We start from the raw sequence: 10,943 nt of genomic DNA, 5'->3' as shown, positions 1-10,943 counted from the left end.
ATGCAGCCTGCAGACAGGCTGAGGGAAGAAAAGAGCCTCGCTTCTCCCCTGTGCTCTTGTTGCTTTTGCTGTTTTTCCCTGCTCTGAGCAGATGTGGCCCCTGTGCCAAGTGCCACCCTGACTTGGAGCCTGCAGATTTTGGAGTGAAACCTCTACAAACTTTGAGCTAAAGGAACTTTTTTCTGCTTCATTTTGGCTTGTTGATATTTTGTCTCACCAACGAGATAACTATGTACAGCTTTCGTTTTTACCTTATTTGTCATTGGTGTATGTTTCCAATACTTGGCGGATCAGCTCGTGGTGTCACGTGTCTTGATCACTGTCACTCTTCCCTCCCTGACACCTGTTTCCTCGATGCTCTTCTCTTCTGCTTGAAGTTTGTCTTATTTTAGACTTAAACATATTTCTTATAAGAGAAAAGATCAATGTTGAATTTTTCATGTCTATCTTACTTCACTTAACATTATGGTCTCAAGTCCATCCACTTTCCTTTACGTGGCATGAATTCGTCCGGCTTTTGGGCTGAATACAAGCCCATCGTTATGGACACCAACTTCCCTCATCATTTGCCTATGGGGTGATCTGGACTCTTTCCAGAGCTTGGCTATTGGGAGATCTTTTCTGCAATCTCCACATTTTCATATGGACTACATGCAGGCCGATGCTATGACATATTCTTTAGTTTATATCACACATATACTGAAGTTTAGTTAACTATGTTGTGAAATTTTAAATACTTCTTTATTTAGACAATGATTTTAATTTTCTGAACTTTTATGGAGAGAGATAGTAGTAAAATCCAGGCATCAATGACATAAATTCCCCCTACATATAGTGAAAAGTTGTGACTTCATCTAAGAGGTGTAGAAGATTCTAAAACATTTTGCTTGCTCTCTAGGTGACTTCTTCAATGTCAGACCAGCCTGGTGTATGCAGCCTCTGTCTTTTTGGGAAAATCTGCTTCAGCACGTGGGGCCACAGAGCACTGAAATCAAATGAGATGCAGGACGAAGGCCTTTGCACTGCATGCTGAGGTCCTCCCTGTGGGTGCCTGTGTGTGTCCCAGGACCTTCTGTTACCTGGACAGTGAATGGAGGAGCTGCAGGACATCAGGGGTTACAGACTCCACTGCTTCCTCCTGCTAAGCAGGTACCACAATGGCAAGAGGGTGCCTGGTCCACAAGGGAGCGCAAACACACAGCACCTAAAAGACCAAGCCTAGGAGCTCCAGAAGCCCAGCTGCAAGGGGCCCAGCAGGGGTCCCCTCCTGTTAGCTGTGCTCTTGGCCCCTATAAAGTGTCCTGCCTAGTAGAAGCCACCATTATATCTGCTGGATGAGTGAATACAGGTCGGGGTTGCTAGATCTTCCTCATGTCCTGGAGAAGCTTGGATCCCTGTCATTTCAGTATTGGAATGAACTCTAATGCAGCTTCTGAGCACCATGTGGTCCAGGGTAAGCACATGTGCAGGCTGGTGCTGCTGGTGGGCCCAAGTGCAGGTGTTTGAAGCCTGCTCTGCTCTCCAGGAAACCCCTATGCCCAGAGCTCTGGTCCTGGGTCTCCCCTGAGTACCTGGTGGCCCTGCATCTCAGGCTATCACAGGCTCCACGAGTGCTGGCCTCCTCTCCCTGTCTGGGATGAATCTGGGCCTCTGTGGTTCTCCCTGAGGAGAACAGGTGTGGGGCTGTCCATTGGCTCCCAGTAAGTGTCTTGGGGTCTGCTCACTGCACCTCCTAATCGCTGTCCAAGAAACTGACACTGCCCCTGACCTCCCTATCTCCTCCCTGTGTTCCTGCAGCATCTGGAACTCTTTGGTGCACAGCCCACACCACAGATGAACATGCTGTTCCTTGATCTCATCATCTCCCACACCCCTTGCTGTCCCTCTGCATTGTCCACCCAGTCCCATGGCTATACCTGACCTTGTCATCGTGCAGAGTGACTCTGCATCTGGCAGGCTCCACTCAGACTTTCCTGCCCTGCAGCTGCAGGGTTCTTTCCTGCTGGTCACCCTGCATCCTCCTGATATGCCTGCCATCCAGCCCCAAGCCTGGTCCACACATGGCTGGTTCTTCCCCTTCCTCCCGCTTCTCCCTCCTGACCTACACACCTGCCTGGCCCTGTGTCTGGCTGGACTCTGTGTCTGGAATACACCTCTCCCCCTTTTCTTGGTCGGTTGCCACTTTTTCAGGTTGGGTTATATTTGGCCTCTCTGGAAGCCTAAGTGTCCCCCTTGGCTGCCCACACAGGGCCCCTTCTCTGTGCTCACAACCCCTGTGTCACCTGTCCTGTGATCTCTCCTAACAATTCTTCCTGTTCCATAAGTTCAAGGAAAGCCAATGTTAGGGGCTTCCTGGGCACCTGGTGAGGAGGAAGGCGCCCACCAGCCAGTGTTCAATAAGAACGCTCTCCCCTCCTTTGCTCTGAGCAGCCTTCAGCCCTCCAGCCCTGGGTGCTGGGTGCCTGCAGCCCTTCCTTCCCTCTCCCAGGCTAAGCTTCCACCATTGCTGAGACGCCTCCAGCTGTGCCCCTCATGGTGCCTCTCTGCCCTGAGTGCTCCCTGCTGGCGCTTGCGGGGTGCTTTTGTGGCATCTCAGTTCTTTCTGAGAATTACATAGAGGCTGGAAGCTCCCTGGACACAGGGTCTCTGCTGATCCACCTCTCACTCCTGGCTGTCAACCTAGAATTTTCTAGACCAATGAAATTGTAACAGAGCCTCTTAGTGGATGTGAGGAGTAGTTTCCCTTGAAGCTGGAACAAATCCCTACAAACTCAAAAGCTTAAAGTAACACCAAATTTATTCTCTTCAGTTGTGGAGATGGAGCTCAAGTCAGAGTGTCAGCAGCTGGGTTTCCTGGAAGCTCCAGGGAGAATCAGGTGTCACATCTTTTTCTGCCACTAGAGGGCGCGTGAAAACCATGACTCGGCCACTTTCCTTTACCGGTCAGACCTGTGCTTCGGTCCTGTCTGAGTCTGTATTCCTGTTGCCTTCTTATAAGGATCCTCCTGATCTCATGGGTCACCAGATAACTCTTGATCATCTCCACATCAGGATATGCATAAAGTCCTCCTTACCCCATAAGGTACATTCAGAGGCACCAGGGCTAGGTCCTGGCTATCTTGGTGGCTGTCATTCAGCCTTGTGTTTATGATGTCAGAAGCAACAAAGAAGCCAGCCTTCCTGGGTTGCTGCTGTTTTAACTGCTCTAGAAGAGCTGGTTGCATTCTTTCCTGTGGGATCAGGTCATGGGAGGGAGACTTCTACACCTGTGCAGTGTATAAATATCCCAGAACATTGGTCCTGATGAGGAGGCCCACAAAAACACAGATCACAGGGTCCACAAACCTGTTGGTGACAGCAAAGAAGTAGGTCAGCTGCAGGCCCAGGTCGGCGACCTCCTCCCAGAGCAGCCCTGGAAGGTGAAGAAGTGGTAGGGGCCAGCACAGCAGGAAGGCAACCACCAGCATGGAGATCAGCGCTGTGGGCCTGCTGCCCTGGGGACCTCCACACTAGCTCCTGCTCACCTCTTCCCAACAATGCATTGAGGCCAGAACGTGGTAGTTGGCAGCCAGCAGAGGAGAAAGCCGAGGACATTTAATTCCACCATCCTCGCCAAGTGCCAGTCATGGTGGGGAACAGCAGGATGAGGGCAGAGACATTCAGATCAGGGAGGGCTTTGATGGAGCCAGCAGGCATGTGGGGGTGCTCAAGAGGGCCCTGCCACCCAGATGAGCAGGCAGATGGCCTACGCATGCCACGGGTACCCCCAGCTGACCCTGGGTTGCACCAGCACCCTGTACGTGTGCTGGCTGATGGCCACCACCAGGAAAATGCTGATGAACAGGTGGGCCTTGATGGCCCCATTGATGACACTGCACAGGATGGCTCCGAAGGGCCAGTGGAATCTGCTCCACATGTTCTCTGCCCAGAAGCAGGCCCAAGACAGACATGAGGTCGGAGGCCCCCAAGTTGGCCAGGTAGATTTCTGCCACCTTCAGGCTCTGCTGGGACAGTAAGAGGAAGGACAGGACCAAGATGTTTCCCAAGAGGCCAAAGACACAGAAGGAGGTAAAAAATGTTGGTAAAACCCTGTACAGCACATCCCAGGCTTCAGGAGCATCACATGATGCGGTGTTGGGCTGGGCCCCTGACTTTCGTTGGACACCTGGAACTCCAGGAGGGTGTGGAACTCCGCTGTAGTGACAAGTGTGTAGGGTAACACAGGAGGTGGAACCTATGGCTCTGCTCAAGTCCAGCCTCTCCTGACCAATAAAGTTTTATTGCCACAGCCATGCCCATCAGGTACACACTGCCAAGGCCTGCTATTTCATGGTACACTGACAGTGTGTACATAGTATTTTCCAAGATAAAACACACAGGATGGCAGCTCCAGCTTGTGAAGATCCATGTCCCTGCAGGCAGAAGACACAGATGTGGCTGGGACCTGGGGAGAGAACTGTCACCAAGGGCTGTGCCAGCAAGGTGCTCAGGGTGGGCATGGTGGAGAGTTTCCAGAACAAGAATATTCTTTTGCTTGGCTTGAAATACTTCAATGCTGGAACAGCAACCAACCCTCATGCAGTAGGGGGTATTGTGCGCACCGTGCTGAGTGATTATCTGTTTGCATTTCATTGTTTAATCTTTTAGCAGCCCTGAGCTGGACAATGACCCACCCATATACTGGGCACTGAGACGCACATCTCACAGCTGGACAGTTGCAGAGCCTGGGTTCCAACTTAGGGGCCCAATGTTAGTTATACTTGCCTGTGGCATCCTGAGTGGATGATTAAGCCAAGCTCTGGGAAGTCACCTGAGTGTGAAAGGTCCCAGCTGGTGAGTGACAGTACCTGGTGTGACCCCCAATCTGCCCTGACCCCAGGCTATATTCACACAATGCTACACAATGACCCACATCATGCCTCCCTCATACACAGGGTTATAGCCACTGGTTTCCATGGAGATGAAGAGCTAGCACCCCTTCCTGAGGGTGACCATGCCTCCTGGCTTCTGAGACTCCTGAGGGACAGACATGACTGGGAGTGGGTGGCCACCAAGAGATGGGACCACAGCCAACTCAGGAAACCCAGGCATCAGGTGGGGCCACTGCTATGCAATTAGGTCACCAGATCTGGGTTCAGGGACAAGTTCCGAGATAAGGAGCCCTCACTGGAAGTTGCAATTGACCATATGGTGACATTTAACGGCAAAGCCTAGAAGCTGTCACCACAGGAGAGGGCAATCAGGAAAGGAGATTGGCTGCTGCTGGGCAAGAAACATGGGGAACAGATTGGGCGGAAGAGCCCACGCAGTTCTGACTGGAGCACAATAGGGGTCTGTGCGCTCTGTGGACAGTGGCTTTGTCCTTTGTGGGAGCTCACAAGTCTACAGCTCTGTTTCAGTGTCTGGAAGGACTTTCAAATTGTGTAAGAACTCTTCCCACGGTGATTGACTAAAAACCAGATGTTCAGCGAAAGCTTCTGGTTCTCAAGGAAGTTAAAGATACATGTGTAATTTGCACAAAGCCTCTGATCTCCAGACCTTTGGAGCTACAGGGAGGTGGGACTGGCAGCATAGTGTCTCCCTAAGGTGTCTGTGTCCTTTCCCAAGTCTAGGATGCCCGAATGGGATCGATGTCTTCACACAGATGCTTCTGAGAAGACAATCCTTGGGGTCAGAGAGAAATGTGACTCAGCTACCTTGCTGGCTTGAAGATGAAAGTGGGGACACAAGCTGAGGGCATTGGTGGCCTCAAGAAGCCGGGAAAGGCAAGAAGCAGCATCTCCCTGGAGCTCTCAGAAGGAACCAGACCCAGCAATGTCTGATGGTAACCCTGGCCCCGGGACATGTGCTGCTCAATGCACACAATGTGTGGTAATTCTTTAGAGCCCTGCAGGACTCTCTCAGCCGGACCAGGAACACAGGGACTTCAGATCCACCCCAGCCACTCCAGCAGGCACTGCAGCTGCCCCATCTGCAGGGCCCGAGTGTGGCCAGCATCTGTGTGACAGGGTTTTCTGGACCAGTTGCTGCCTGAGTTGGGAAAGTCAGCCAGAAACGGGAAACAGCATGATTTTCTCCACCACATTGTCCCTCTTCTCCTGAACCCCGATTCCACCAGGCAGGGGATGAGGACGGCATTTGAATGCAGACTCAGGGGTTAAGAAATGTACCGTGGTCCCCTGAGAGGATGTGACTTCCAAGCCAGGCTTCACCTGCACAGTCACTGCCTACAGAACCTTCTGAGCCATCCTGGAGGGACTGAGCTGGTGATTGTAAATGAGCTCTTGAAGGTTGTCATGGGTGAGCATCCCCTCAGGGTTCCGGGTTCTTAGTCAGTGCTGATGGGTTGATTGGCTGTGATAGAAAACAAGAATTTCCAAGTCCTTCCAAACAGTCTCCCTCTCTCCTTCCTGTCCTAAAAAACAATTTAAACCCACCCTGGGCATGGAATACAATGTGTTCCATTCTAAGTACAATTCTGCCCATTCAGCGTGTTCCCTCAGAGAAGGCAGGTTCTGCCAATGTACAGCTGTAAAGGAAGCTTTCTATTTATTTTTCCTTGAGATACAAGAGCTCCTTTTGTATCCCACTTTCCTGAGAGCCAGGAAACAGTCATTTACTTACTCAGAAGGAAATCAGAAGAGCTCCGGGCTCTAGCTGGGCTCTATACTGTGAGTGCTGTCTTCATGGCTTCCTGTGCTTCCCATTCTGTGGATACTGGGTTCATACCAAGGTCAAGGGGCTCCCCAGAAGGGACTCTTTCAAGACAGGGCAAGACATGGGTATTGGCAGGATCCACAGCCTCTTCTATGTCATTTGGGCATGGCAGAAGACTTTCAGCCCCTCTCTGCTGCGTGACCTCTGAAACCTGCCAGGCTGCCCTTCCAGCAGGCGCTATAACTTCCAACAGGCTCTGAGTCCCTATTTTGGCTTCCAGACTCCCCAACACCCACACAGCCTCAGCCTGCACTGAATGATGACTCCCCCACTCACAGTTGGCCCCTGAAAGCTGGGGCTTGGGAGACAGCTTGTGCGGAGCTAAACTCCACACTGCTCCTGCATTTTGGTCATGCAGGTGCCCAGCCAAGAAGCCAACCATGAGCACCCAGGGCCCCAACAGTGAGACCAGACCAAGTTTGACTCTCCCTACAGAGTGGGGACTTTCTTTACATTTCAGCCTTCTGTGACTGAGGCCTGAGTGGAACTAACTGTGCTACAAACTCTCCAGCAGTTTTCCCCAGTCGCTAGAGATCTAAAAATTGTGGAAGAGAAGAAGGAAGAAGAGGGCGGGGAGGAAGAGAGGGGAGGAGGAGGGAAAGCAAAGGAGGGGAGGAGGAGAGGAGCATGCTGGGGGAGGAGGAGGAGGAGGGGGAAGAGGAGGGGGAGGAGGGAGAGGAGGAGAAAGAAGGGGGACAAAGAGGAGGAGAGGGGGAGGAGCAGGAGGAGGACAAGTAGGAGGAGGGGAGAGGAGTCCCAGAGCAGGGGCTCCCAGTGACTCCTCTACAGGCTCCTGTAGCAGAAGCGCCTGCTGGACAGTTACCTTGGGCTGCCTGGGCCTGGCTAGGAAGACCAACTCCTGCAGGGGTGGTCTGCAGCCCCTCCCGCCTGCTCACCCAGGCCAAGCCCCGGGAAGCTCTGCCACCCACAAAGGCATCAGCTCACCTCCTGGCTTCCCCAGCAGGGGCTTGGCTCAAGGTTCCTCCTCTGCCAAAGAATCTTGAGGAGGAGCTCAGCTCGCAAAGGTCCAGTATCCCCTCTGCGAGGACAAGGGCAGTCCTGATCCTGTCTTCTGGCTCAGAACCAGCATTGGGATCCCTTATTTATGGGCTGAGTTCTGGGAGACCCCAAGGGCTGGGGAGTCAGGCATGCACACAACGCAACACCTGTGCTCATGGAGGCCTCAGGGCCTGGCTCACAAGACACTTGCCACCAGAGGTCTGGGAGCCTTCTGAGCTGTGCCGCATCAAGAAGGAGCCTCTGGCTGGTGCCTGGCTCCTGCCCTGACTCAGGATGCACAACACAGCCGCAGCGCACATTGCTGTGCAATGGGCGGTGCCACTGCTGCTTCTGGTTGGACTGCAAGCCTCAGTGGGAGATGGGGCTGACAGGCTTCCCCAGAGGTCAGCGTGGTGCCCATCTTGGGGCTCTGCCCGGGGCCAACACAGACTCCTGGGGTTCAGTGAAAGCCAAGAGGCCCATTCAGAAACACTGCCTCCTCCTCTCAGAGATGTGAGGTCCATTCCATGATCAGCCTCCAGGGTGAAATGCCATTCAGGACAAAGCCCTCCCTGAGAAGCCCACCCGCTGCTGTAAGCAGCAGGTGACAAGGTCCCTTGGAGCCTGGCAGTGCAGCAGGCATCCAGGCTGATGGACACTTGGCCCTGAGGCGGGACCCTGAGGGAGATGCTGGTGGCAGCTTCTGGTTTTGCCTTCTCATTTGGAAAAATGGCTCAGCAGCCAGCTCTGCCTGCAGCCAACCAAGCCGACCATGTTTCCTTTGCTTTGAAACCTGCACAGCCCAGGCCAGCCACACATGGGTGCCCCTGACTGCTGGAGCTCTGCGTCAAGGCTCGCCCATAGGGACACTAGCCCTGAGTGGACCAAGTAATAGTTAGTCTGTCAATATGACTTAGCTGCTTCTCTTTTGATTTTGAAGATTAGCATGATTTCTTCCACTATGGTTAAATAGTTTTGCTATGTATTTTTTTAAATGGAGAGTTTTTTTTCCTTTGTGAAAATTTGAACCAGGAAATCATGCGTGTACCATGACATACCTTGTCATCCTCAATCATTTCCCCCTTTTCTTTAATGAAATCTTTCCTTTTTAAAAATGTTTTTATTTTAAAATTTTTTAATTTTAAAGAGATTAAGACAAAACAGACATAATAAACCAGATCAAAATAGAACAATGTAAGCAACACAGCATTTCACCAGAAGACAACCTGTAATTCACAGTAACTGCCATAGTGTCTCTTTCTTTGAAATAGTTGAGCATAACTTCATATAAGATAGTATCAAACATAACAAAATAGTATAAAACAATTCAAGAGAATGTAAGTATTACAGGGCATTCAGAACCAATTAACAGAAAATGAACAACGGCTACTCTATTATCTCATTTTCCATAGAAGATTAGATATACTATAACATGTAATACAATCTAATAAGACACAACATGATAGAACCAATGGAAACAGAAGAGCAATAGCATGGTAGGACTTCAGAATAAGATGATATTAAATCAGCACTGGCTATTATAATGACTTGCTTTCTTCAAAATACCTGTTCATACCATCTCAGATCATAAATACAAAGAAACCAGGATAAACCCATTCCAGCTAATGAGTGTGATCATCATAAGGCTTCAAAACAATGTAACGGTAATCATGATTACCATAAACTCTTACGTACTCTTACCATTTCCTACACTAGGGAGACTATATGGTACTTATACATGTTAGTTTCATTTATTTTGCTTATGAGTATGATCTCAAATTGCACCCATTTATTAATAAATATCTCAATGTGATCATTCTTGATAGCTGAGTAGTATTCCATTGCATAAAAATAGCACAACTTTTTTATCCATTCCTCAGTTCATGGGCACTTAGGTTGTTTCCAAGATCTGGCTATTACAAATTGTGCTGCTATAAACATGGGTGTACATATATCACTGTGCTATGATGTTTTCAGTTCTTCTGGGAATATGCCTAGAATTGGAATAGCTGTGTGGAATGGGACTTCCAATTTCAGCTTTTTGAGGAATTTCCATACTGACCTCCAACGTGGTTGCACCATTCTACAATTCCACCAACAGTGCAGGAGAGTTCTTTTTTCCCACAGCCTCTCCAGCATTTGTTATTGGTAATTTTGTTGATCTTGGTCATTCTTTTAGAGTGAGATCGAACTTAGTGTGGTTTTAATTTGCATTTCTCTAATGAGTAATGATGATGAACATTTTTTCATGTATTTATTTGCCATTTGTATTTCTTCATCTCGGAACTGTGTACTCATCTCAGATTCCAATTTTTGGATTAGGTCTTTGAGTTTTGGGGGTCTGATTTTTTTAATTCTTATGTTTTAGACAGAAGTCCTTTGTCTGAGGAACAGTTCCCTAAGACTTTTTCCCACGTTGTGGGCTTTCTTTTCACTATACTGGAATTTCTTTTGACATGCAGAAACTTTTTAAAAGGACGAGATCCCAGCTATTGATTCTGGGAAGTAGTTCCCATGCAGTTTGATTCCTGTTCAGGATTTGTCTACCTACCCCTATGTCTTCAAGATTTTTACTAACTTTGTCTTCCGACAGATTTAGTGTTTAATATTCAGATCTTTGATCCCCTTAGATTTCAGTGTAGTGTATGGTGATAGGCATGGGTCTAGCTTTTGTTTTCAGCATATGGAGATCCAGTTTTTCCAGCACCATTTATTTAAGAGACTGTCATTTTTCCAGTGTACAGGTTTGGCCCCTGTATCAAAGATAAGGTGGTTGAGTGTGTTTGTAGTTATGGTTGTACTTTCTAATCTATTCCATTGATCTTCAGATCTGTTTTTATTCCAGTACCGTGTTGATTTATTACAGTAGCTTTGTAGTCTAACTTCAAGTCAGAGATTGTGAGGCCTCCTGCCTTGCCTTTGCTGCTTAGAATTGACTTGGCTATTCTAGGTCTCTTCTGGTTCCAAATGAATTTTAGGAGTGATTTCTCTAGATCTATGAGGTATGTTGATGGTATTTTCATTGGGATTGCATTGAGTCTATATAACAATTTTGGGAGAATGGCCATTTATTATTTATTATTCCTATTCATGAACAAGGGATATGTCTCCATTTTCTGAGATCCTCTTCCATTTCTTTTTCAGGGTATTATAATTTTCCCTGTATAGATCTTTCACTTTTCATGAGATTAATTCCTAAGTATTTCATTTCTTTGGATGCTTATCTT

The 10,943-nt window shown here is 49.0% G+C and overlaps 1 long non-coding RNA gene across 1 annotated transcript in view; it reads right to left on the bottom strand.

The window, feature by feature from the left end:
• Positions 1-2,817: 2,817 nt before the first annotated feature.
• LOC134474163 (uncharacterized) overlaps positions 2,818-10,943 on the bottom strand; it is a 30,233-nt gene continuing 22,107 nt past the window's right edge. The window contains exon 3 of the long non-coding RNA XR_010044810.1: positions 2,818-3,345. This is a non-coding gene — a long non-coding RNA (uncharacterized LOC134474163). The remainder of the gene's footprint in view (positions 3,346-10,943) is intronic.

The sequence above is a fragment of the Cavia porcellus genome, unplaced genomic scaffold (genome assembly GCF_034190915.1).
Source record: "Cavia porcellus strain 051 isolate PalLab524CR breed Dunkin Hartley unplaced genomic scaffold, mCavPor4.1 scaffold_31, whole genome shotgun sequence".
Taxonomy (NCBI): domain Eukaryota; kingdom Metazoa; phylum Chordata; class Mammalia; order Rodentia; family Caviidae; genus Cavia; species Cavia porcellus.
This window is presented reverse-complemented; position numbering and strand designations above follow the sequence as displayed.